Raw genomic sequence first — 22,745 nt, 5'->3', positions numbered from 1 at the left:
CCATTTGTGGAGATGAGCTCCTGGACTCCCGTTAAGAAGACATGTTGTCAACCTCTAGATCCCTTACATGCCTGCACTTTTCGGCTTGCTGCTGCTGCAATCCACGCGTTTTAGATCTGCATAACTCCACCTCTTTAAACACAGCACCTTCACCCCCTGCTGTTCCCACCCGCCTCAACACCGTTGGAAGGGAGGAGAACCAATTAAGGCGGGGGGTGGGGTGGAACGAGCAGCTGTCTACCCTTAGCAGGAGGGCTCCTGATTACATACCTCTCCTGCTGCTGCTGCTGCTGCTGGCTGTCCAGCAGCAGACTGAAGGTGGCTGCTGCTGTGCACAGGTATATAAAGGCTCAGAGCCTATTATGACACGCGCAGCCAGCGTTCCATTGCCACATTCCATCTACTGCAGGCAGGATACCTGGCTGGCTGAATGTCGCTGAGAAGCTCACAGAGACCGCCATAAGCAACAGTTTAACAGAATGCCACAGACTAATCAACCAAACTTTTTGGGTTGGGTTCTCTTTTATAGTCTGCAGGCATTAAATGAAAGAAGTCAGTGTTCCAGCAGAAGGAGACAACGTTTCAGAAAAGGCATTGTAGCAAACCAAAAAAGAAATTTTAAGCGCAGCAGAGTAACCAGCGCACATACCTGTTAGCTCAGGTGAGTTTAAAAGGCTGCTGTTGATAACAAGGGCATTTGCTAAATAGATGGTGTGTGTGCAACAATATACTGAAAGGTCAATTATATTGTGCAGCTTATCTCACCACCTGTAGTTATTTAGGTGAAAGCTCCAAAATGCTTGCCTAATATGTCTGTTTATCCAAAAGGAAGTAAAAAGGGAGAGCTAGAAAGATAGCATTGCATCACATTACATGGCAATGCAATGCACAGTTGCTGAAGTTGAACCAAAATGAGCTTGTAATCTGGCTTCTGCAACTTTGAACATGAAAAATCCAATGAGGAGAAGAAAAGCAAAGCCAAAGAGTCCATCCCAAAATCCGACAAACAAGCAAAATGAACAAAAAACATTGAATTCAATTCTTTCTGATTTTAGAAACTGCATTAAAGAAGGGGTGCACCGGTCCTGGAGATACTGCAATACCAGGTCAATGCGTGGAGTGGACAGAGCAAGCTCTTTTTCCATCTCCCTGTTCTAAAAATCCATTTAATATATGGTCCCCAGATAGGGGACGTATCAGATATTAAACTGATAAGAACAGATTTTTTGATTGAATATATCTTTTATTAGCACAAAAAATAAGTTAACAGACAGTGTACAGTGCCGCAGCCCAGTACACACAGAATTCTACATCATATTTACATAGCATGAGGATACGACGCACTAACTAGACACATCACACCCCTATGCTACACAAAACACTCAATCTGAAAGAAAAAGCATGTCAATTAATACAGTACGACGAACCGTGATAAGGGATGGGGATTGGGAAAAAGGGGATGGGGAGGGGAAAATCACAGGCCCGAAGCTTTATTGAAAGACAAGACACATAAGGGGAGAGGGGGAGGAGGGGTTTAGTCCTCGTCCTCGTCCTCCGGACCGTCCATGATGGAATAGTCTCTGAGCAGGCTGTGGATCAGCCTGCGGCAGTCCTGGATAGACATCCTCTCCCTCCTCAAGATGAGCCGGTTCCTGGCGACCCAAACGGCATCCTTGAAGCAGTTCATAAGGCGCCAAGCCTCCTGGATGGCTCCGACGGTATGAACCCCAGGGAAGAGTCCGTAAAGCACAGAATGGTGCGATAGGCTCGCCCTGGGGACAGAGTTCCTCAGGTCGTCCTCAAGTGCAGTCAATAGGCGCTGTGCAAATCCGCAGTCCCAAAAAGTGTGCAAAGATGTTTCCTCCACGAAGGGGCACCTTGGGCAGTACCGGGTCTTGCACAGGTTCCGGGCATGCATGAATGACCGGACGGGCAGTCCGCCCTGAATCGCCATCCACGACAAGTCCTTGTGCCCGTTGGTCAGCCTGTCAGACGACACATTTGTCCACACAGTCTCCAGCGTGTCCTGGTGAAGTCCTGTGATGTTCTCCACGTCATCCTTGGCTCTGATTAGCTTGTGGATAGTTTTGGGCTTCCACAAGTCGGGCTTGAGTCCCTCCAGTTGATGCTCCCCCACAAATCGAACGACGTCTCCGTAGAACCATGGCGTCGTCCAGTTGTAGGGGAAGGAGCTGTCCCACTTGTCCCAGCCGAGTCGCCTCCAAAGAGGAAGCAGGAAGAAGCGAGACATGGACCTGCCCGCGGAGCCATTCTTGACTTGCAAAGTCTGGCGGACACAATCACACACAAAAGAGGATCGCAGGAGGGTGGGGATATCTGGAACGCCCTTCCCACCCTTGCGAGGCTCCTTGTACATGACGGCCCGCCTGACTCTGTCCATCTTGGATCCCCAGACAAAGTGAAACACTGTCCTGGTAATGGCCCTGCACACAGTGACGTGTGGGGGCCAGGCCTGCGCCGTGTACTGCAAGACGGGCAGGACCTCATTACGCAGGACGAGTGCCTTACCCTCACAAGTGAGGTGTCTGAGGCTCCAGAGTCCGATCCGTTGCTTCACCTTGGCCAAGCGTTCTTGCCAGGACTTGAGGGCCGCTCCTTCCTTCCCGAACCAGACTCCCAGCACCTTGAGGAAATCCGGTTGAATGTTGAAGGGGAAGGGGGCGGAGGAGGCCGGCTGCCAATCCCCGAAGAGCATGGCTTCCGACTTCCTGCAGTTGACTTTGGCCCCTGAAGCCCGGCCGAACCTCTCACACGTCTGGACGAGGGCGTCGACTGAACCACGATCAGCGCAGAAGACGGTGACGTCGTCCATGTAGAGCGAGCACTTGACCTCGTGTCGTCCCGGACCCGGTGCGGTGATCCCTCTGATCTCTCCATTCTGCCGGATAGCCTCTGCGAAGAGTTCTATAACACAAACAAAAAGAAGAGGTGATAGAGGGCAGCCTTGTCTGACCCCAGAGAGGACAGGGAAGGGGTCAGTCTTCCAGCCGTTCACCAACACCGAGCTGTGGATATCAAAATACATCAGACGGACATACGAACAAAACATGTTACCCAAACCTAACCGGTGCAGAGCTCGGCCCATGAACTCGTGGGAAACCCGGTCGAAGGCCTTCTCCTGATCCAAGGAGACCAGGGCCGCGTGTGCGCGGCGGACCTTGATGTACTCGACCGTGTCCCGCACGAGAGCGAGGCTGTCTGCGATGCGACGTCCAGGGATGCCGCAGGTCTGGTCCGGGTGGATGATCCGTCCGATGACCGTCTTAAGTCGTGTCGCCATCGTCTTGGCCAGGATCTTGTAGTCCACGTTGAGCAGAGTGATGGGACGCCAATTCCTCAGGTCGCACCTCTCTCCCTTCCGCTTGTACAGGATCGTGACCATTCCTTCCCTCAAAGATGGAGGCATTCTACCCTCCACCACCATCTCCTCGTACAGGTCCAACAGGTCCGGACAGATGAGGTCTCCCAGCGCTACATAGAGCTCCGCTGGAAGACCATCACTGCCCGGGGTCCTGCCGGTCCTAAAGGATTTAGCGGCAGAGAGCAATTCGCCCACCATCAGAGGTTTGTCCAAGGCTGCCGTGCCTGTAGGATCAAGATGGTTAGTGATACCTGACAGGAACTTATCAGCAGCGTCGGGGTCGGTAGTCTTGTGGGAGTAGAGTTCGCTGTAGAAGTCGCTGACGACCCTCATCACGTCCTCCTTCCCACGTCGCATGTTTCTGCTCTCGTCTCGCAGCTCGTTCAGGGGCGTGTGACCGGCATGAAGTTTCCTGAAAAAGAATGAGTTACATTTCTCACCCTTCTCCAGATTCTCCACTTTGGAACGGAAGATGATTCGCTTGGACTCCTCCTCAAAGTGCCTTTTCAGGCTCTTCTTGGTCTCCTCCAGCTCCTCCCTCACGTCCCAGCCGCAGTGAAGAAGGTCCTGCAGCGACCGCAGCTCGCGCTGCAGCCCTCTGAAGTCCCTCCTCTTCTCACACTCCTGTTGTCGACCCTTGGCCTGAAAGAAACAGCGAAACTCAAGTTTAACATATTCCCACCAATCAGAGACTGTTTGGAAGCTACCCTTGTAGGACTGCCACATTGCGTAGGCTGCTCTCAGCTCCTCCACGACTTCATCCTGAGCCAGCAGAGCACAATTCAGCTTCCAGGAGCCGGGGCCGGACGGAAAACCGTCGCCGAGGACACCTTGTAAGTGAATGGCTCTGTGGTCGGAGAAGAAGCAGGAGACCATCGAGTGCCTACTCTGCCTGACTGCCCGAGAGGTGAACACAAAGTCAATCCTGGAGCGGAGTGAGCCATCGGGTCGGCTCCACGAATAGTTCGTGGAGCCTCTCCCCATGGAGCCCACCACGTCCTGAAGAGATGCCTCGGTTACCATCTCGATGAGCAGCTTGGACGTGATGTCCAACTTGGCAGATGTGCCAGAACTACGACCGTCCTCCTCGATGGGGCAGTTGAAATCCCCGGCCATCACTAAGGTCCTGGTGGTGGCAAGCTGAAGCCGCAGGGTCTGGAAAAGCTCCAAACGCTCATTCTTCAGTGGGGACGCATACACGTTGATGAACCTGACAGGTTCTCCCGCCCAGTTGCCATCTACAACAAGAGCCCTGCCGCAGATGAGCTCCTGGACGGACTCAAGCGTGAATGCGCCCCCCCTGATCAGAATTGCGACCCCCGCAGACTTGCAGTCACCCCCACCGGACCAGTAGGATGGACCGTGGGACCACTCCCTGGCCAGATGTTTGAAGGACCTAGAGGAGGGAAGGGAACATTCCTGCAACATATAAACATCACACAACTGGGAAGTAAGGAAGGCATAAATAGTCTGACGTCTGAACTTGTCCTTGATGCTCCTGACATTAATGGAAAATAAGTTAATATTAGCCATCATGTAGGGAAAAAAGAAAAAGTTAGCGCAGGCAATACACCTTAGTTACCACTCCGGTCGGGTGGTCCCTCGTCGGTGTTGACTGCTGGTGACGGGATCACCAGCAGGCCCTCTTCCTCCATCTGGTCAAGCAGCGCGGCCTCAATCTCGGCGACCACCAGTTCCTCCTCTTCTGGCTCGGCCACCAGGGTCTCAACCATGTGCTCCATCTCTTCTGGCTCAGGGAGGGTATCCTCCTTTTCGCCTACGAAATCCAGAATCTTCTTTTTGGAGGATTCAGTAGCAGGGCTGTCCTCCACCTTCCTCTTTCCCCGGGTTGGAACTGGGGAGACAAGAAGGGGAAAATCCTCCTCGGAATAGATAGCGGCGGGTGGAGGAAAGGTTAATTCCACCGCTACCATGGTCTGGGGAGGGAGAGTGGCTGCCGGGGCAGGGGAAAGGACACCTGCTGAGGAGTAGGGGAAGGAGGAAGAGGAAGTGGAATCCTCAGCAGGGGTGGCCGGGGTGGGGGGGGATTGGACGGGGGTGGCAGGGGGAGGGATCGAGAGAGGGGTGACAGAACTCTTACCCTCCTTTGACTTTTTCTTCTGCTTCGGAGCTGCTGGGACCGTCGCTGGGGCTTTGGCCACCGACTCCTTGACCGCTTTGGCCTTGGTCGTCTCGGCCTTGGCCGCTGGGGCCTTGGTCGTCGCGTCCTTGACCTTCACAGGCCTGGTCGTCGGGGCCTTGTCCTCCGTAGCTGGGGTCGTCGCAACCACCGATGCCCAGGATCTCTCACGCCTGGGGCAATCCTTGTACAGATGAGCCGCCAGCCCACACAGGTTGCAGGACGTCTTCTTCGGGCAGTCCTTCGAGCTGTGTCCCGTCACTCGACAAATCCTGCAGGCATCCTCCTTGCAGTCCTTCATCTCGTGGCCGTTCTTGCCGCATCTCCTGCAGTTCCGCGGCATGTCCGGGTAATAGATGAGGCCGTAGGAGTTGCCCAGGGAGAATGTCGGGGGCAGGTGCCGAAGTCCGTCTGAGTACGCCAGGTCCCTGTGAAGTCTAACGGTCACCGACCACTTACCTGTCCAGAAGCCGAGTCCATTCAGGATGTGAGAGGGTTCCTTCACAACCAAACAGAAGCGTCTCAGGAAGGTACAGATGTCTTGGCCTGGGGTGTGCGGGTTGCGCATGGAGACCGTGATCCTCCTTTCATCCCTCTGGATAGGGCAGCTACCTGTAAAGGCAGAGAAGGAATTATCCGGTCCTTTTGCGCTTACCATTTCCCAGAACCTCCTGCAGGTGTTCACAGTGGCGAAGGTGACGAAGAAGATCCCCGTCAAGAAGGTCTGGATGCTGAGGGTGTCCGACCTGGAGAAGCCTCGATCCAGCAGCATCTTCTGGCAGAACACGTCCGAGGACATGTCCGGCACCCTCCCATCCACTTCCTTCAGCTTCAGGGCCACCGTCTGCCGCATCCATGGCTCCAGGGCTGGAGCTTCGTGGCGGGGCTTCTGGGGTCCCTTCTGCTGGCCAGTCGTGGAGGCAGAGTCCTTGGGGTCAGAATCGGCTCCTGGCTGGGCCCTCCTGGCTGTCCCCAGCTCCAGGCTCTTCTTTTCGGCCTTCCTCGCAGCGCTTGCCATGGCTTTCCTCCTGCAGTTACTTCTTGGAGCTGGATCTGGAACTCTTCCCGGAATGGGTGGAGCTATGCAGATTCTTCTCCCGTCGTGTTCTGGACAAATTCCCCGAAAGGTCTTTGTCTCGATGATTTTCTTCCTCGAAGATTCCACAGGACAGCCCGATTCTTCTCCGAGTCTTCGTCTTCTTCTGGATTCTTTAGAGCTTCTTCCTCCCACCGATATCCGCCTTCGTTCTCTGATGTCAGCTGGGCTCCGAAGCTCTTCTCCTTCCGAGTTCGATCGCTCTCGTCAAGTGTAGATCGTAGCTCTTGTGTTCTTAAAAGAACAGATACTACACTTGATCTTAGCCAAAAGGCCGAGAAGCGATAACCAGAATTGGTTTCAAACTACGGAGCCACCCAAGGATCCTGAAAAGTCCATTTGTGGAGATGAGCTCCTGGACTCCCGTTAAGAAGACATGTTGTCAACCTCTAGATCCCTTACATGCCTGCACTTTTCGGCTTGCTGCTGCTGCAATCCACGCGTTTTAGATCTGCATAACTCCACCTCTTTAAACACAGCACCTTCACCCCCTGCTGTTCCCACCCGCCTCAACACCGTTGGAAGGGAGGAGAACCAATTAAGGCGGGGGGTGGGGTGGAACGAGCAGCTGTCTACCCTTAGCAGGAGGGCTCCTGATTACATACCTCTCCTGCTGCTGCTGCTGCTGCTGGCTGTCCAGCAGCAGACTGAAGGTGGCTGCTGCTGTGCACAGGTATATAAAGGCTCAGAGCCTATTATGACACGCGCAGCCAGCGTTCCATTGCCACATTCCATCTACTGCAGGCAGGATACCTGGCTGGCTGAATGTCGCTGAGAAGCTCACAGAGACCGCCATAAGCAACAGTTTAACAGAATGCCACAGACTAATCAACCAAACTTTTTGGGTTGGGTTCTCTTTTATAGTCTGCAGGCATTAAATGAAAGAAGTCAGTGTTCCAGCAGAAGGAGACAACGTTTCAGAAAAGGCATTGTAGCAAACCAAAAAAGAAATTTTAAGCGCAGCAGAGTAACCAGCGCACATACCTGTTAGCTCAGGTGAGTTTAAAAGGCTGCTGTTGATAACAAGGGCATTTGCTAAATAGATGGTGTGTGTGCAACAATATACTGAAAGGTCAATTATATTGTGCAGCTTATCTCACCACCTGTAGTTATTTAGGTGAAAGCTCCAAAATGCTTGCCTAATATGTCTGTTTATCCAAAAGGAAGTAAAAAGGGAGAGCTAGAAAGATAGCATTGCATCACATTACATGGCAATGCAATGCACAGTTGCTGAAGTTGAACCAAAATGAGCTTGTAATCTGGCTTCTGCAACTTTGAACATGAAAAATCCAATGAGGAGAAGAAAAGCAAAGCCAAAGAGTCCATCCCAAAATCCGACAAACAAGCAAAATGAACAAAAAACATTGAATTCAATTCTTTCTGATTTTAGAAACTGCATTAAAGAAGGGGTGCACCGGTCCTGGAGATACTGCAATACCAGGTCAATGCGTGGAGTGGACAGAGCAAGCTCTTTTTCCATCTCCCTGTTCTAAAAATCCATTTAATATATGGTCCCCAGATAGGGGACGTATCAGATATTAAACTGATAAGAACAGATACTACACTTGATCTTAGCCAAAAGGCCGAGAAGCGATAACCAGAATTGGTTTCAAACTACGGAGCCACCCAAGGATCCTGAAAAGTCCATTTGTGGAGATGAGCTCCTGGACTCCCGTTAAGAAGACATGTTGTCAACCTCTAGATCCCTTACATGCCTGCACTTTTCGGCTTGCTGCTGCTGCAATCCACGCGTTTTAGATCTGCATAACTCCACCTCTTTAAACACAGCACCTTCACCCCCTGCTGTTCCCACCCACCTCAACACCGTTGGAAGGGAGGAGAACCAATTAAGGCGGGGGGTGGGGTGGAACGAGCAGCTGTCTACCCTTAGCAGGAGGGCTCCTGATTACATACCTCTCCTGCTGCTGCTGCTGCTGCTGGCTGTCCAGCAGCAGACTGAAGGTGGCTGCTGCTGTGCACAGGTATATAAAGGCTCAGAGCCTATTATGACACGCGCAGCCAGCGTTCCATTGCCACATTCCATCTACTGCAGGCAGGATACCTGGCTGGCTGAATGTCGCTGAGAAGCTCACAGAGACCGCCATAAGCAACAGTTTAACAGAATGCCACAGACTAATCAACCAAACTTTTTGGGTTGGGTTCTCTTTTATAGTCTGCAGGCATTAAATGAAAGAAGTCAGTGTTCCAGCAGAAGGAGACAACGTTTCAGAAAAGGCATTGTAGCAAACCAAAAAAGAAATTTTAAGCGCAGCAGAGTAACCAGCGCACATACCTGTTAGCTCAGGTGAGTTTAAAAGGCTGCTGTTGATAACAAGGGCATTTGCTAAATAGATGGTGTGTGTGCAACAATATACTGAAAGGTCAATTATATTGTGCAGCTTATCTCACCACCTGTAGTTATTTAGGTGAAAGCTCCAAAATGCTTGCCTAATATGTCTGTTTATCCAAAAGGAAGTAAAAAGGGAGAGCTAGAAAGATAGCATTGCATCACATTACATGGCAATGCAATGCACAGTTGCTGAAGTTGAACCAAAATGAGCAATGTAATCTGGCTTCTGCAACTTTGAACATGAAAAATCCAATGAGGAGAAGAAAAGCAAAGCCAAAGAGTCCATCCCAAAATCCGACAAACAAGCAAAATGAACAAAAAACTTTGAATTCAATTCTTTCTGATTTTAGAAACTGCATTAAAGAAGGGGTGCACCGGTCCTGGAGATACTGCAATACCAGGTCAATGCGTGGAGTGGACAGAGCAAGCTCTTTTTCCATCTCCCTGTTCTAAAAATCCATTTAATATATGGTCCCCAGATAGGGGACGTATCAGATATTAAACTGATAAGAACAGATACTACACTTGATCTTAGCCAAAAGGCCGAGAAGCGATAACCAGAATTGGTTTCAAACTACGGAGCCACCCAAGGATCCTGAAAAGTCCATTTGTGGAGATGAGCTCCTGGACTCCCGTTAAGAAGACATGTTGTCAACCTCTAGATCCCTTACATGCCTGCACTTTTCGGCTTGCTGCTGCTGCAATCCACGCGTTTTAGATCTGCATAACTCCACCTCTTTAAACACAGCACCTTCACCCCCTGCTGTTCCCACCCGCCTCAACACCGTTGGAAGGGAGGAGAACCAATTAAGGCGGGGGGTGGGGTGGAACGAGCAGCTGTCTACCCTTAGCAGGAGGGCTCCTGATTACATACCTCTCCTGCTGCTGCTGCTGCTGCTGGCTGTCCAGCAGCAGACTGAAGGTGGCTGCTGCTGTGCACAGGTATATAAAGGCTCAGAGCCTATTATGACACGCGCAGCCAGCGTTCCATTGCCACATTCCATCTACTGCAGGCAGGATACCTGGCTGGCTGAATGTCGCTGAGAAGCTCACAGAGACCGCCATAAGCAACAGTTTAACAGAATGCCACAGACTAATCAACCAAACTTTTTGGGTTGGGTTCTCTTTTATAGTCTGCAGGCATTAAATGAAAGAAGTCAGTGTTCCAGCAGAAGGAGACAACGTTTCAGAAAAGGCATTGTAGCAAACCAAAAAAGAAATTTTAAGCGCAGCAGAGTAACCAGCGCACATACCTGTTAGCTCAGGTGAGTTTAAAAGGCTGCTGTTGATAACAAGGGCATTTGCTAAATAGATGGTGTGTGTGCAACAATATACTGAAAGGTCAATTATATTGTGCAGCTTATCTCACCACCTGTAGTTATTTAGGTGAAAGCTCCAAAATGCTTGCCTAATATGTCTGTTTATCCAAAAGGAAGTAAAAAGGGAGAGCTAGAAAGATAGCATTGCATCACATTACATGGCAATGCAATGCACAGTTGCTGAAGTTGAACCAAAATGAGCTTGTAATCTGGCTTCTGCAACTTTGAACATGAAAAATCCAATGAGGAGAAGAAAAGCAAAGCCAAAGAGTCCATCCCAAAATCCGACAAACAAGCAAAATGAACAAAAAACATTGAATTCAATTCTTTCTGATTTTAGAAACTGCATTAAAGAAGGGGTGCACCGGTCCTGGAGATACTGCAATACCAGGTCAATGCGTGGAGTGGACAGAGCAAGCTCTTTTTCCATCTCCCTGTTCTAAAAATCCATTTAATATATGGTCCCCAGATAGGGGACGTATCAGATATTAAACTGATAAGAACAGATCAGGTTTCAACATAATTTATTAAGTGCGTAAAAGATGGTTTACAATCAAAAACAACAACACAAACAGTACATTATTAAAACACAGAATTCCACCCATAAAAACCCCATATACGATTGGCATCCCTTCTCCCAATACATTTGACATCCCTCAAGTAATAAATATACATCTGGCTAAAAGCAATTTTAAGACAATCCTTCACAGAAATAGCATCACGTTTAAAAAGTAAAATATTGCGTGCCTTCCAAAGGGCGTCTTTAAAACAGTTAATCATACACCAACATATACAATACTGTTGAGGGGTCGGACATTTAAAAAGGCCATATAAAACATATTCATGGTTAAAATCTCTTAAACCGCAAGTCCATTTTAAAAGAATCCCAACTTTGTGCCAAAGTTCCTGTGCAAATGGGCAATTCCACATAAGGTGCAAGGTGGTTTCGTCATTAACACATGAGTCTCTGGGGCATTTGGCTCTGGCCACCAGGCCTCTCCTGTGTTGAAATTCTCTGGTGGGGAGGCACTGGTGGACCACCATCCATGCGATGTCCTTATGTCCATTTGCTAAGAATTTCCCGAAGACATTCTTCCAAACTTGCTTCGATCTCTCTTCTGAGAAATTTACTATGGGGGTCACATCTTCATTCCTCCTCAGAAAAGATAAAAGCTTCTTGCGGTCTTTAAAAATGTCCATATTAAAATCACCAAGGCTATAAAATCGAACAGTCTTTTCTAAGATTGCTTGGTGTTTGGGGGGGCATAGTAAAACAGGGGAATTCAACGACAACTTAAACCATCTTTTAAAAATCATCCCACAAGTATATTTTAAAAAATAACTTAGCGCACTATTACCATTAAAATGTTTGAAACAAAAGCAGAAATAATTTAAATACAAATAAATATGTAAGTCGGGGACATCCCTTCCGCCGTTCATTTTATTCTTCCTCATTATTTCTCGCCTTAATTTTTCCATTTTGGAGTTCCATAAAAACATAAAGATCATCCTAGTCATTTTTTTAATTAAAACATCAGAGGGGGGGTACACCATAGCTATATACAGTATGAGGGGTAACAACACTGATTTTATAATTAAAATTTTCCCCTCCATTGTTAGGGACCTCAAACCCCAAAATGATATTTTCTTTGACATTTTTTCTATGACATTCTCCCAGCTTTGAGTTCCCACATTCTCCTCGTTAAAAACAACTCCAAGAATTTTTACATTGTCTCGTTTTATAGTGAGCTGCGGGAGGTGGGCGGTGTCCCAGGATCCCAAAGTCAGACATTCAGATTTATTTAAATTAAGTTTAAACCCGGATGCCTGGGAAAAAAATTCAATGCGCAACACCGCCCTCCGGAGGGAAGCAGGGTCCACGCACACAACTGTCACGTCATCCATGTAGCCAAAGACTCTCACATCACTGCCACCTCCGCCTGGAACAGGAACCCCTCTAATCACTTTGTCTTTCCTTATTGCGCTCAGCAGGGGCTCCATGGCGCAGATGAACAGGATGGGCGACAAGGGGCATCCCTGCTTCACTCCGGACTCAAGGGGAACTCCATCTGTTAAAAAGCCATTAAGAGAAATTTGACTAAAACAATTTTTATATAAAATCTTAATACAATTTAAAAGCATATTAGGGATACCCATTCTTTTTAAAACTCTAAAAAGAAATCTATGAGAGACTCTATCGAAAGCTTTTTCAAAATCTAGGGCTAAAAGAGCTACATTTTGACCCCGGTCTCTGGAATACCAAATTACATCCCTTAATACGTTTAAAACCTCTGAAATACTTCTGCCTGGTACACTACAAACCTGCTCAGGCTGGATTAGTTTGGCAATGACACTCCTGAGCCGGTCTGCAACCACCTTAGCAAGTACCTTGTAATCAACATTTAGGAGAGTTATGGGTCTCCAATTCGCTAGAGTACTGCGGTCACCTTTTTTATATATCAAAGACACCACTCCTCTCCTCCACGAAAATGGCAACTGTTCAGAAATAAAAACTTCTTTAAAAAGCATAAAAAGGTCCTCTTTTAAAATGTCCCAAAAAGTAAGGTAAAATTCTACAGGTAGTCCGTCACACCCAGGTGCTTTACCCTTAGAGAAACTTTTAAAAACATAAAATAATTCCTCTAAAACAATATCGCGTTCTAAAAACTCCTGGTCTGTAAAATTTAACTTAAAATCGAGATCATTAAGAGCATCAGATAAAAAGGACTCATCTATACACTTTTTACTAAAAAGATGCTTATAAAAGTTAAAAGTAGCATTCAACATTCCCTGCATAGATGTTTCACCCTCTAGATTTGTGATCACTTCTCTTTTATCCATGACTTTTTTGAAGAAGAAGCGAGAGCACTTCTCCCCCTCCTCCAAGTGCTGCACTCTAGAGTTAAAAATAATCTCTTTCCCCTTTGTGTCTATGCAGTTCTGAATTTCAGTTTTTAGGCTAGCAATATCATCTCCCACCTCCACCCCTAGCTCTTTGAATTTAAAAAGTGTTTGCAGTTTGGTGTTAAGATCACTAAAACATCTTTTTTTCTCTCTAGCTTTACGTCTCCCTGCTTTTATAAAAAACATTCTGACTTTTTTTTTCAAATTTTCCCACCAGGTTACCATAGGGGCATCAGAAGGTTTTTGTCGCCGCCAGGCTTGATAGGCTTTACCAAAGTCTTGTCGAATCAGAGGGTCCTCCAGCAGGTAAGTACTTAGACGCCAGAGGCCCCTGTTGACCCTCTGTTCATCCCGGTATTCTAGATGCACCTCCAAGGACTTATGGTCAGAAAATATATTTGATGTTAAAACACATTTTACAGGGTTAAAATCATCTGATAGGAAAATAAAATCGATCCTGGAGGACACCCCTCTTCCGGACCACGTATAACCAGGGTCCGTCGGCAGGAGTGACCTCCACGCATCGCATAATTTAAAATCAGTTATAAAATCTTTCAATAGATGACATGACTTATCCAATTTGCGTAAAGGGTCACCCCCTGCTCGTTGTTCACTAGCACAAAGACAATTAAAATCACCCCCTACGACCAGGGGAGATGACCCAGTACAGTACAATGGCAATATCCCAAATAAATTAATTCTCTCTTGCTTATCAGGGGGAGCATAAATATTCATTACACGTAGGGTAAAACCATTAAATTTAAAATGCACTAAAACCACTCTGCCTGGTACTATTTCTGTGACAGCATTTATAGTAATATTTCTCCCACGACAGAGGAAGCCCACCCCCGCTGACTTGTTGTCATTGGAGCCAGACCAGATGGAGGGCCCCAGTCTCCAATCTGTCTTGATATCATTATAATTTAGTGCATGTTGTATCCCGCATTCCTGTAATAAACATATGTCAAAGTCAGTGGTTTCTAAATACTTGAATAGAGCAGCCCTACGAACTGGGCTCTTTAATGACCTCACATTCAGTGAGACAAGTCTTATTGTGGGCATTCATAGGTCAGGGTGGTGGATCTTCCATGAGGACACCTGACTCAAAGCCCTGTATATCAAATTGCTCCAGGACATCCGGGCTAGAAGACCCAAACGACTCGATATTCTGTGAGCCGGCGGTTGCCCCCTCGTAGGTCACGGTTCCCAGCCACATTCCAGGAGACGCTGGGGATTCGACATTCCGTCTCTTTTTCGGGGCAGACTCCACTAGGTCACTGGTGCAGTCCTCCTCTTCCTCCACCTCCTCCAGGGGGGGAGACTGGTCCATCAGGACAAGATCAGCAACACAGATTTCCTGATGTTCGCCACCTAGAAGCAAAGCCCCCTCATGTGGCTGGCTAATCGCCCTGGAAGATCCTGAGGCCATCGCTGCGTGGTCCCCTGTAGCCAACCGCACAGGGGCACCACCCTCCAGCCCAACAGGATCGGTATCGGGAACCATCGATACGGAGGATACCCTCCCAGAAGGAGGACCCCCCCGCTCCGGTCCATGCGAGGTCCGCCCATCGTTAAGGGACTTCGATGCAGGTGCCGCCCCAGAGGGGCCTCCGGCTCCCTGCTCCATCCCAGCCTTCTCGCCCTTCGAACCGCCCTCCGACGCCGGCCTGCCAGTGAAGACCGGTGGGCGCATCGGCTCAGCTTCAGAAGATGCAGCTTCTGCGTAGGTCCTGGTCCTGGTCCTGTTGGGGCATCCTCGGAACATGTGCCCCGCCTCACCGCAGAGATTACATTTCCTCCCAGCGGGACAGTCCTTCATTAAATGTCCGTAACAGCTGCAATTATTGCAGCGGTCTACTTTCCTGCCCGTGCAGGACGTTTGGGTATGACCCATTTGTCCACAGTTCCTGCAACATACTGGCATTCCAGGATAAAATAAGTAGCCTCTGCTCTTACCGATTACGAAGGTTGAGAGAGGGTGTAGCATTCCTCCCACTCCACTAAGGTCCCTCTTTAGACGGGCCATATACCTTCTCTTGCCGCACCAGAAGCCTACTGCGTTCTTCACAGTACCCAGGTATCTCAGATCATCACAATAGCGGGTAAGGTAGGTCGAGATGTCTGCAGCTTCCACAAAGGGGTTCGGGAAATGCACCACGATGGGGATCTCGTCATAAGCATACAAGAGACAAAAGGTTAGTCCATCCAACTCATCTAAGTAGTTTTTCTCATTTACCTTTTGTACGAGTTGCTGACAGCATCCCTGGCTCTTGAAGGTGATGGTGTATGTCCCCTTGTACTCGTTGTCCTGGAAGCAGAATATGTCTTCCCGCCGAAACTCCAGAACTCCAAGAAGAATCCTATGGCAGATGTAGTCCAAATTCTTCTCCATCCTCGATGCTGCTCCAACTTCAATCCTCACGGTGTTCCGCATCCGGGCATCACCCGATGAATATGTGAGCGTTGCCGGCATCCTTCACTCAGGAACGTACCGACTCTTCTCTCTGAAAGGCGCAAGCCTTCATGGGATCCCTTCCCGTTGCTCCCGGACTAATCCTTCCTCCCAATAGCAGCAGGGGGGTTAAGTCCCTCCGAAGAGGAACGATCCCCCCAGGCCGAGAGAAAGGGTACCAAGAGCACCTCACAGGCAAGACCACACAGGTAAACCTGATAGATCGTGCCAAAAGGCCGAGAAGCGATAACCAGAATTGGTTTCAAACTACGGAGCCACCCAAGGATCCTGAAAAGTCCATTTGTGGAGATGAGCTCCTGGACTCCCGTTAAGAAGACATGTTGTCAACCTCTAGATCCCTTACATGCCTGCACTTTTCGGCTTGCTGCTGCTGCAATCCACGCGTTTTAGATCTGCATAACTCCACCTCTTTAAACACAGCACCTTCACCCCCTGCTGTTCCCACCCGCCTCAACACCGTTGGAAGGGAGGAGAACCAATTAAGGCGGGGGGTGGGGTGGAACGAGCAGCTGTCTACCCTTAGCAGGAGGGCTCCTGATTACATACCTCTCCTGCTGCTGCTGCTGCTGGCTGTCCAGCAGCAGACTGAAGGTGGCTGCTGCTGTGCACAGGTATATAAAGGCTCAGAGCCTATTATGACACGCGCAGCCAGCGTTCCATTGCCACATTCCATCTACTGCAGGCAGGATACCTGGCTGGCTGAATGTCGCTGAGAAGCTCACAGAGACCGCCATAAGCAACAGTTTAACAGAATGCCACAGACTAATCAACCAAACTTTTTGGGTTGGGTTCTCTTTTATAGTCTGCAGGCATTAAATGAAAGAAGTCAGTGTTCTAGCAGAAGGAGACAACGTTTCAGAAAAGGCATTGTAGCAAACCAAAAAAGAAATTTTAAGCGCAGCAGAGTAACCAGCGCACATACCTGTTAGCTCAGGTGAGTTTAAAAGGCTGCTGTTGATAACAAGGGCATTTGCTAAATAGATGGTGTGTGTGCAACAATATACTGAAAGGTCAATTATATTGTGCAGCTTATCTCACCACCTGTAGTTATTTAGGTGAAAGCTCCAAAATGCTTGCCTAATATGTCTGTTTATCCAAAAGGAAGTAAAAAGGGAGAGCTAGAAAGATAGCATTGCATCACATTACATGGCAATGCAATGCACAGTTGCTGAAGTTGAACCAAAATGAGCTTGTAATCTGGCTTCTGCAACTTTGAACATGAAAAATCCAATGAGGAGAAGAAAAGCAAAGCCAAAGAGTCCATCCCAAAATCCGACAAACAAGCAAAATGAACAAAAAACATTGAATTCAATTCTTTCTGATTTTAGAAACTGCATTAAAGAAGGGGTGCACCGGTCCTGGAGATACTGCAATACCAGGTCAATGCGTGGAGTGGACAGAGCAAGCTCTTTTTCCATCTCCCTGTTCTAAAAATCCATTTAATATATGGTCCCCAGATAGGGGACGTATCAGATATTAAACTGATAAGAACAGATACTACACTTGATCTTAGCCAAAAGGCCGAGAAGCGATAACCAGAATTGGTTTCAAACTACGGAGCCACCCAAGGATCCTGAAAAGTCCATTTGTGGAGATGAGCTCCTGGACTCCCGTTAAGAAGACATGTTGTCAACCTCTAGATCCCTTACATGCCTGCACTTTTCGGCTTGCTGCTGCTGCAATCCACGCGTTTTAGATCTGCATAACTCCACCTCTTTAAACACAGCACCTTCACCCCCTGCTGTTCCCACCCGCCTCAACACCGTTGGAAGGGAGGAGAACCAATTAAGGCGGGGGGTGGGGTGGAACGAGCAGCTGTCTACCCTTAGCAGGAGGGCTCCTGATTACATACCTCTCCTGCTGCTGCTGGCTGTCCAGCAGCAGACTGAAGGTGGCTGCTGCTGTGCACAGGTATATAAAGGCTCAGAGCCTATTATGACACGCGCAGCCAGCGTTCCATTGCCACATTCCATCTACTGCAGGCAGGATACCTGGCTGGCTGAATGTCGCTGAGAAGCTCACAGAGACCGCCATAAGCAACAGTTTAACAGAATGCCACAGACTAATCAACCAAACTTTTTGGGTTGGGTTCTCTTTTATAGTCTGCAGGCATTAAATGAAAGAAGTCAGTGTTCCAGCAGAAGGAGACAACGTTTCAGAAAAGGCATTGTAGCAAACCAAAAAAGAAATTTTAAGCGCAGCAGAGTAACCAGCGCACATACCTGTTAGCTCAGGTGAGTTTAAAAGGCTGCTGTTGATAACAAGGGCATTTGCTAAATAGATGGTGTGTGTGCAACAATATACTGAAAGGTCAATTATATTGTGCAGCTTATCTCACCACCTGTAGTTATTTAGGTGAAAGCTCCAAAATGCTTGCCTAATATGTCTGTTTATCCAAAAGGAAGTAAAAAGGGAGAGCTAGAAAGATAGCATTGCATCACATTACATGGCAATGCAATGCACAGTTGCTGAAGTTGAACCAAAATGAGCTTGTAATCTGGCTTCTGCAACTTTGAACATGAAAAATCCAATGAGGAGAAGAAAAGCAAAGCCAAAGAGTCCATCCCAAAATCCGACAAACAAGCAAAATGAACAAAAAACATTGAATTCAATTCTTTCTGATTTTAGAAACTGCATTAAAGAAGGGGTGCACCGGTCCTGGAGATACTGCAATACCAGGTCAATGCGTGGAGTGGACAGAGCAAGCTCTTTTTCCATCTCCCTGTTCTAAAAATCCATTTAATATATGGTCCCCAGATAGGGGACGTATCAGATATTAAACTGATAAGAACAGATACTACACTTGATCTTAGCCAAAAGGCCGAGAAGCGATAACCAGAATTGGTTTCAAACTACGGAGCCACCCAAGGATCCTGAAAAGTCCATTTGTGGAGATGAGCTCCTGGACTCCCATTAAGAAGACATGTTGTCAACCTCTAGATCCCTTACATGCCTGCACTTTTCGGCTTGCTGCTGCTGCAATCCACGCGTTTTAGATCTGCATAACTCCACCTCTTTAAACACAGCACCTTCACCCCCTGCTGTTCCCACCCGCCTCAACACCGTTGGAAGGGAGGAGAACCAATTAAGGCGGGGGGTGGGGTGGAACGAGCAGCTGTCTACCCTTAGCAGGAGGGCTCCTGATTACATACCTCTCCTGCTGCTGCTGCTGCTGGCTGTCCAGCAGCAGACTGAAGGTGGCTGCTGCTGTGCACAGGTATATAAAGGCTCAGAGCCTATTATGACACGCGCAGCCAGCGTTCCATTGCCACATTCCATCTACTGCAGGCAGGATACCTGGCTGGCTGAATGTCGCTGAGAAGCTCACAGAGACCGCCATAAGCAACAGTTTAACAGAATGCCACAGACTAATCAACCAAACTTTTTGGGTTGGGTTCTCTTTTATAGTCTGCAGGCATTAAATGAAAGAAGTCAGTGTTCCAGCAGAAGGAGACAACGTTTCAGAAAAGGCATTGTAGCAAACCAAAAAAGAAATTTTAAGCGCAGCAGAGTAACCAGCGCACATACCTGTTAGCTCAGGTGAGTTTAAAAGGCTGCTGTTGATAACAAGGGCATTTGCTAAATAGATGGTGTGTGTGCAACAATATACTGAAAGGTCAATTATATTGTGCAGCTTATCTCACCACCTGTAGTTATTTAGGTGAAAGCTCCAAAATGCTTGCCTAATATGTCTGTTTATCCAAAAGGAAGTAAAAAGGGAGAGCTAGAAAGATAGCATTGCATCACATTACATGGCAATGCAATGCACAGTTGCTGAAGTTGAACCAAAATGAGCTTGTAATCTGGCTTCTGCAACTTTGAACATGAAAAATCCAATGAGGAGAAGAAAAGCAAAGCCAAAGAGTCCATCCCAAAATCCGACAAACAAGCAAAATGAACAAAAAACATTGAATTCAATTCTTTCTGATTTTAGAAACTGCATTAAAGAAGGGGTGCACCGGTCCTGGAGATACTGCAATACCAGGTCAATGCGTGGAGTGGACAGAGCAAGCTCTTTTTCCATCTCCCTGTTCTAAAAATCCATTTAATATATGGTCCCCAGATAGGGGACGTATCAGATATTAAACTGATAAGAACAGATACTACACTTGATCTTAGCCAAAAGGCCGAGAAGCGATAACCAGAATTGGTTTCAAACTACGGAGCCACCCAAGGATCCTGAAAAGTCCATTTGTGGAGATGAGCTCCTGGACTCCCGTTAAGAAGACATGTTGTCAACCTCTAGATCCCTTACATGCCTGCACTTTTCGGCTTGCTGCTGCTGCAATCCACGCGTTTTAGATCTGCATAACTCCACCTCTTTAAACACAGCACCTTCACCCCCTGCTGTTCCCACCCGCCTCAACACCGTTGGAAGGGAGGAGAACCAATTAAGGCGGGGGGTGGGGTGGAACGAGCAGCTGTCTACCCTTAGCAGGAGGGCTCCTGATTACATACCTCTCCTGCTGCTGCTGCTGCTGCTGGCTGTCCAGCAGCAGACTGAAGGTGGCTGCTGCTGTGCACAGGTATATAAAGGCTCAGAGCCTATTATGACACGCGCAGCCAGCGTTCCATTGCCACATTCCATCTACTGCAGGCAGGATACCTGGCTGGCTGAATGTCGCTGAGAAGCTCACAGAGACCGCCATAAGCAACAGTTTAACAGAATGCCACAGACTAATCAACCAAACTTTTTGGGTTGGGTTCTCTTTTATAGTCTGCAGGCATTAAATGAAAGAAGTCAGTGTTCCAGCAGAAGGAGACAACGTTTCAGAAAAGGCATTGTAGCAAACCAAAAAAGAAATTTTAAGCGCAGCAGAGTAACCAGCGCACATACCTGTTAGCTCAGGTGAGTTTAAAAGGCTGCTGTTGATAACAAGGGCATTTGCTAAATAGATGGTGTGTGTGCAACAATATACTGAAAGGTCAATTATATTGTGCAGCTTATCTCACCACCTGTAGTTATTTAGGTGAAAGCTCCAAAATGCTTGCCTAATATGTCTGTTTATCCAAAAGGAAGTAAAAAGGGAGAGCTAGAAAGATAGCATTGCATCACATTACATGGCAATGCAATGCACAGTTGCTGAAGTTGAACCAAAATGAGCTTGTAATCTGGCTTCTGCAACTTTGAACATGAAAAATCCAATGAGGAGAAGAAAAGCAAAGCCAAAGAGTCCATCCCAAAATCCGACAAACAAGCAAAATGAACAAAAAACATTGAATTCAATTCTTTCTGATTTTAGAAACTGCATTAAAGAAGGGGTGCACCGGTCCTGGAGATACTGCAATACCAGGTCAATGCGTGGAGTGGACAGAGCAAGCTCTTTTTCCATCTCCCTGTTCTAAAAATCCATTTAATATATGGTCCCCAGATAGGGGACGTATCAGATATTAAACTGATAAGAACAGATACTACACTTGATCTTAGCCAAAAGGCAGAGAAGCGATAACCAGAATTGGTTTCAAACTACGGAGCCACCCAAGGATCCTGAAAAGTCCATTTGTGGAGATGAGCTCCTGGACTCCCGTTAAGAAGACATGTTGTCAACCTCTAGATCCCTTACATGCCTGCACTTTTCGGCTTGCTGCTGCTGCAATCCACGCGTTTTAGATCTGCATAACTCCACCTCTTTAAACACAGCACCTTCACCCCCTGCTGTTCCCACCCGCCTCAACACCGTTGGAAGGGAGGAGAACCAATTAAGGCGGGGGGTGGGGTGGAACGAGCAGCTGTCTACCCTTAGCAGGAGGGCTCCTGATTACATACCTCTCCTGCTGCTGCTGCTGCTGGCTGTCCAGCAGCAGACTGAAGGTGGCTGCTGCTGTGCACAGGTATATAAAGGCTCAGAGCCTATTATGACACGCGCAGCCAGCGTTCCATTGCCACATTCCATCTACTGCAGGCAGGATACCTGGCTGGCTGAATGTCGCTGAGAAGCTCACAGAGACCGCCATAAGCAACAGTTTAACAGAATGCCACAGACTAATCAACCAAACTTTTTGGGTTGGGTTCTCTTTTATAGTCTGCAGGCATTAAATGAAAGAAGTCAGTGTTCCAGCAGAAGGAGACAACGTTTCAGAAAAGGCATTGTAGCAAACCAAAAAAGAAATTTTAAGCGCAGCAGAGTAACCAGCGCACATACCTGTTAGCTCAGGTGAGTTTAAAAGGCTGCTGTTGATAACAAGGGCATTTGCTAAATAGATGGTGTGTGTGCAACAATATACTGAAAGGTCAATTATATTGTGCAGCTTATCTCACCACCTGTAGTTATTTAGGTGAAAGCTCCAAAATGCTTGCCTAATATGTCTGTTTATCCAAAAGGAAGTAAAAAGGGAGAGCTAGAAAGATAGCATTGCATCACATTACATGGCAATGCAATGCACAGTTGCTGAAGTTGAACCAAAATGAGCTTGTAATCTGGCTTCTGCAACTTTGAACATGAAAAATCCAATGAGGAGAAGAAAAGCAAAGCCAAAGAGTCCATCCCAAAATCCGACAAACAAGCAAAATGAACAAAAAACATTGAATTCAATTCTTTCTGATTTTAGAAACTGCATTAAAGAAGGGGTGCACCGGTCCTGGAGATACTGCAATACCAGGTCAATGCGTGGAGTGGACAGAGCAAGCTCTTTTTCCATCTCCCTGTTCTAAAAATCCATTTAATATATGGTCCCCAGATAGGGGACGTATCAGATATTAAACTGATAAGAACAGATACTACACTTGATCTTAGCCAAAAGGCCGAGAAGCGATAACCAGAATTGGTTTCAAACTACGGAGCCACCCAAGGATCCTGAAAAGTCCATTTGTGGAGATGAGCTCCTGGACTCCCGTTAAGAAGACATGTTGTCAACCTCTAGATCCCTTACATGCCTGCACTTTTCGGCTTGCTGCTGCTGCAATCCACGCGTTTTAGATCTGCATAACTCCACCTCTTTAAACACAGCACCTTCACCCCCTGCTGTTCCCACCCGCCTCAACACCGTTGGAAGGGAGGAGAACCAATTAAGGCGGGGGGTGGGGTGGAACGAGCAGCTGTCTACCCTTAGCAGGAGGGCTCCTGATTACATACCTCTCCTG

At 47.7% G+C, this 22,745-nt stretch overlaps 9 non-coding genes and 1 pseudogene across 9 annotated transcripts; all 10 read right to left on the bottom strand.

Annotated features, from left to right (window-relative positions):
• Positions 1-1,069: 1,069 nt before the first annotated feature.
• Positions 1,070-1,262, bottom strand: LOC141217607 (U2 spliceosomal RNA). Its single transcript, XR_012286434.1, has one exon. It is a non-coding gene; the product is annotated as a U2 spliceosomal RNA (small nuclear RNA).
• Positions 1,263-6,826: 5,564 nt separating this feature from the next.
• LOC141217652 (U2 spliceosomal RNA) lies at positions 6,827-6,904 on the bottom strand (annotated as a pseudogene).
• A 1,118-nt stretch (positions 6,905-8,022) lies between these two features.
• Positions 8,023-8,213, bottom strand: LOC141217505 (U2 spliceosomal RNA). Its single transcript, XR_012286338.1, has one exon. It is a non-coding gene; the product is annotated as a U2 spliceosomal RNA (small nuclear RNA).
• A 1,119-nt stretch (positions 8,214-9,332) lies between these two features.
• LOC141217494 (U2 spliceosomal RNA) lies at positions 9,333-9,523 on the bottom strand. The gene has a single exon (XR_012286327.1). It is a non-coding gene; the product is annotated as a U2 spliceosomal RNA (small nuclear RNA).
• A 1,118-nt stretch (positions 9,524-10,641) lies between these two features.
• On the bottom strand, positions 10,642-10,831 carry LOC141217623 (U2 spliceosomal RNA). The gene has a single exon (XR_012286447.1). It is a non-coding gene; the product is annotated as a U2 spliceosomal RNA (small nuclear RNA).
• A 6,175-nt stretch (positions 10,832-17,006) lies between these two features.
• Positions 17,007-17,197, bottom strand: LOC141217482 (U2 spliceosomal RNA). The gene has a single exon (XR_012286315.1). It is a non-coding gene; the product is annotated as a U2 spliceosomal RNA (small nuclear RNA).
• Positions 17,198-18,306: 1,109 nt separating this feature from the next.
• LOC141217470 (U2 spliceosomal RNA) lies at positions 18,307-18,497 on the bottom strand. Its single transcript, XR_012286304.1, has one exon. It is a non-coding gene; the product is annotated as a U2 spliceosomal RNA (small nuclear RNA).
• Positions 18,498-19,612: 1,115 nt separating this feature from the next.
• Positions 19,613-19,803, bottom strand: LOC141217459 (U2 spliceosomal RNA). Its single transcript, XR_012286293.1, has one exon. It is a non-coding gene; the product is annotated as a U2 spliceosomal RNA (small nuclear RNA).
• A 1,118-nt stretch (positions 19,804-20,921) lies between these two features.
• Positions 20,922-21,112, bottom strand: LOC141217541 (U2 spliceosomal RNA). The gene has a single exon (XR_012286373.1). It is a non-coding gene; the product is annotated as a U2 spliceosomal RNA (small nuclear RNA).
• A 1,115-nt stretch (positions 21,113-22,227) lies between these two features.
• Positions 22,228-22,418, bottom strand: LOC141217448 (U2 spliceosomal RNA). Its single transcript, XR_012286282.1, has one exon. It is a non-coding gene; the product is annotated as a U2 spliceosomal RNA (small nuclear RNA).
• Positions 22,419-22,745: the final 327 nt, after the last annotated feature.

This window comes from Phyllobates terribilis, unplaced genomic scaffold (assembly GCF_046119375.1).
Source record: "Phyllobates terribilis strain yellow unplaced genomic scaffold, ASM4611937v1 Scaffold_241__1_contigs__length_2998254, whole genome shotgun sequence".
NCBI lineage: Eukaryota > Metazoa > Chordata > Amphibia > Anura > Dendrobatidae > Phyllobates > Phyllobates terribilis.
The sequence above is the reverse complement of the archived record's forward strand: the minus strand, read 5'-3'. Positions and strand labels throughout refer to the sequence as shown.